The sequence below is a fragment of the Ruditapes philippinarum genome, unplaced genomic scaffold, assembly GCF_026571515.1.
Source record: "Ruditapes philippinarum isolate M1 unplaced genomic scaffold, ASM2657151v2 ctg1182_1_1_1_1, whole genome shotgun sequence".
Taxonomy (NCBI): Eukaryota; Metazoa; Mollusca; class Bivalvia; order Venerida; family Veneridae; genus Ruditapes; species Ruditapes philippinarum.
In genome coordinates, this window is record NW_026862447.1 from 9,393 (window position 1) to 14,088 (window position 4,696).

The window sequence follows — 4,696 nt, forward strand, 5'->3', positions numbered from 1 at the left end:
GTTGCAGCCTCGGTTTAATTGAGCCCGTTGATTGTGGCAATCAGGTATGAAATGAATTAAGTAGAACTGAACTTTAGTCAGATTGTCTGACATATTTATTATCAAGTATTCGCCCCTTCTCCGCCTTTAATCATCTCATTCAACAATTGTGGTACAGTTCCGTTCGGTGCCCTACAGGTACCTGACAAGGGAATCTTTCCAGACATCATGTAACGACCTGACTATGACAGGCTAAATCAAACCGAGCCTGCAACATTTTCAACTTTGCCGTTTTAGGCCTTTCTGAAGTGATTCTGTTTTTTTTCTCTATTTTGATATTGTCAGGTAAGGGCCATATTCCTTTTTCTAAGAAATAGTAAATATTTTGCATTGTTCAGACACAGTGGCCCTTATCTTTTCTGAAATGTAACAATCATTTTCTAGAACAGACGTACTTTGTAGAAAATAATAACCGGTATATTGAGACTCTAATGGGCATTCTTTAGATTTTTTTTTATTAAACCTGTTTAAAACATTAATGATCCAGTACCACTATACTATGATGCATATCGGCTGAAAAGCTTCTTTTGGTACCATTTTGCTATTATTTCTAAATTGTTCACATGCTTAAGAGGAAAAATCGGAAATTTGAAATCCCAAAGATAAGTGTTGGAAAAAGTCATTTTTTTCAAACAATTTCTTCTTGGCTGCATTGTTAACATAGATACTACTCGGATATGATTCCTTTCATTCACACCTGCTTTTCTGAACTATTAGCAGTGATTTCGCTACTCTCTTTTATACATTTAATTACAGTTTTTATATAGCTTATACTGTCACTTTCTTCTATATGCACTCCTACAATTGCATTCTCTTTCATATTATCATCTGAATTCTCAAAATCATTTGTTTGAACATATAACGGAGTTATATATCCGTCACTGTTGTAAGAATCGGAAGTATCTACAGATAGACATGTACTAAATGGAACCCTAACTGAACGAAGTTCAGCTGAGACGTACAGTTATTTCTTTACTAGACTCATCCTCATCAGTTATTAATGAAGAATTTGTTGCAAATATTTCAAGTTCATTACAAGTACACTGTTTGACAATCTTCTTAGAAGCACGTGGACAAAGAAGGTCAGTGTTGATTCCACTCCTGAAGATCGTAAATATGTCTCTAAAACTGGACGGTGTATTGCTATTCGAATCATTTAAGCTCCGTATGGTATCATATGTATTCTATGTATCTATGTACAAATAATCTTCACTTTGTTCCAAACCTCCGACTTAAATGCAAATGAATATTTATAGACCGAATAAAGTTTAGAGATTTACATAAGAAATTATTTTGCTTATTTCATTTACCAATTTCTTTTTATCTTTAACTTGCATCATAAAAAAGTAATCAATATCATAATTCTTAGTCAGGGTTCATAAACAGCCATAATAAAACGATGTCTGTGATTTTCTACTGTCACGTTCATTTGCAACGCCTTATGCTGCATTCTATATTTAACACACTATGAATTTGAGGCAATGTTCCGGTCATTGAATGCAGCCTTTCCTTTATTGATGTTTGTTTCCATAGTTTGTACAGATGCCGCATGACACATTACAATTACTGCTGTGAGTTTAATTATACTTAAAAGGAAGATCCCTCAAAAGTTAACATTCCAAACACACTTTGACTGAGCCTTCTAAACGTGCAACATCTCTAGGCCGCTAATACCGGTTATCGGCATATAGTATCAAACATAAAGTTTTGTTACATTAAACAACTTAAGGCCTTGTCACACTAGACTGCGTTTTCACTGCTTTTGCACGGCGTTGTTAAATTTAACAGAGCGCTGCAAGATCGCAAGAAATATCTGATATTTTTGTTGGCAGGGAGATTTCACGACGTCCTCACAGCGATCATGGCGTTGCTTCGGAACTTCCATGGCGTTGTAGTGCGTTCTTACGGCGTTTTAATTGGCGATTGTTTGCGTTCGGACTGCGTTTCTTTTGCGTTCTTTGCACTGCAACTGCGCTTTCACAGCGCTCACAAGGCGCTCTCACGGCGCTGACATTGCGCTAAAATCGTGCTTCATATACCAGCAACTCACGTCTGAATAGTCGTGTACCTGCTGCACCTGCATGCAAGCAATCAATATTCCAGCTTGCTGCCGTTCATCATCCATGGTGAAAAGGACATTTACGTGCATGCACATTTTATATATATACAGTGAAAACCATCTATTAAGACCACCAAAGGGACTGAGCTTAAGTGGTGCGGATGGTCTTAATTGTGGATATAATTATCAAGGCATATACATTTCATGACCGCTTTATTTGAATTTTTATGTGTAAACATGTTTAAACAATTATATATCATAACCTTTAAATATTACTTTAAGCTGATGTTATAATATTTGTTCCTAATTAGAACATAAGTCTGAAGGTATTTAATATTAAAAATTAAATTTTCATACGTCTTGTTTCATGTACGTAATTTACCTATTAGATTTAATTAAGAAATTAATTCTTCACAAAATACCTGTGCAGAAAGTAACAGTAAACCACTCGGAAGTTTATTGTATCACCTTTATACAATTTTCCAGTCATAACAGTTTTAACACCTTGTTTCATCAAGTGTCATGCGGTGTCAAGGGAATTCATGCAGATGAATCACAACATACTTGTGATCTGAATAGGTATTGACTGGAATATCAGTGTATAAAAGAATATAAAATTTGATTTTCTGGTTTGGAATTGAATTCCGATGGTTCTGTCATCATCAATTTCAAGATGAGAAATTCAATGTTTATACTTAGCATTATAAAATATAGCAACACCACCTTTACCAACTCTTCGATTACTTAGTTACATGAGATTTTTATCAGACACAGCGTAACAGATATACATATTGTCAATAGAGTTCAAATAATCTAAATTATAGTTTTGAAACCAATGCTCAGATATACCACAAAAGTCAATTTCATGTTTATCAAGGATTTCGGAGAGGTTATGTACTAATTGACATAATACCTGTTGCATCCAAGTTAAAATATTTATTGATAACAATGCACACATTAGATTAGGAAATATGTTTATTTACACTGGGTTTCTATTTACATATACTAGTATTGTCTAAACAGTCATATCTGTTTCTGTGTCCTTGCCTAAAGTTTGTACATGCTTTAGGTGCATCATGGTAGAAGCCTTTATCACTATTACAACTATGCTTCACTGTGTCAGTATGATCGGCAGTCTTACGCGAGCCCCACTTTTTACAAATGATGCTTCGCAGCCAGAATCCCTTTCAATTTGTGATATGTTATCATTAGACTGGATATTCACCTTTATTACTGAATTTTCCGCTGAACGCGTAGAGGGTAATATACGTATCATCGTTACTTTGTGTCCACTACTTGTAATGTAATTAGTAAATTTAGCCGGGATCATTGATGATTTAAACCCATAGACGAAGAAACTTTCGTTTTAGCATTTGCACTACAAATTCATCTAGATTCTGTTCAACGTTAGCTAGACTTCACTCTTTAACCTATAAAGATTAAACTGTCCTCTTAATGATACATGTATTAACATATAATAAATATAATTTGTTATAGTTAAAAACTATTTTTCTTAGAGAAAATAGACAATTAATTTGATAAGTAATAATATGAAATTGCCTACTAAAATAACAACGACAGTGTAAATTAAGTTTTCAATAAATTTTATGTGAATTTTTTGTGAAACTAAGAATTCCATACAAAGGCAAATTTCATCTTCAAGATACGCTCTCACTTATTAAAAATATGATTGTTCTTTTCATAATATCAACATATAGTTAATGTAATTTATGATAATTCAAAACTAATTTTCTTGATTATAGTTTACCACTTATTTTTTTAAAGGAAAATATAAAAAATGCATTGTTAAATTAAGATAAATGGCGAATTAAGTCTTCAATGATTAATAGGTGATTATTAATAAGAACTAAGAAGTCCGTACAGAGCGAATTTCATATTCTTCATACGCTCTCATCAAAAAATAAAATTGTCCTCTTTATGAAATAAACATATAATTAAGATAAATTTTAAAGCAATTCTAAACAAAACAAAACTATTTAAGAATCATTTTATTAGTAATGATATGAAAAAACCTACTTAAATTACCATTTTAGGGCTAATTATGTTTTCAATGATTGTAAGGTGAATTTTAATGAGAAACTATGCATTCCGTACAAGGGGGAATTTCGCCTTCAAGATACTCATTTAAAAAATTTGATTGTCTTTTATGTAGTAGATATAATTTTACGATAAGATAAAACTTATTGTCTTAAACAAATTATAAACAAAGTATTATATTATTTAATATTTGAATTGGCATACTTACGAGTTACGACGTAAGAATGAATTAAGTTTTCAATGATCATTATATGAAAATTCATAAGAAACTAAATATTATGTACAGAGACGATTTTTATCCTCTAAGTACTTTCTCATTCATAAAAGATTGTTATCTTCATTATATAAGCATATGATAAATAACATTTTATGATAGTTAAAAACTAATTTACTTTCATAAAAGAATATAAAAAACATGTTAGTTATCATATGAAATAGTATAATTAAAAACGACGAACGTGCAAAATGAAACTATGTCGTTGCTCATTTCATACTGTGGTTGACGTTGAATCATTAATGTTTTTAATAGACAGCATGTAA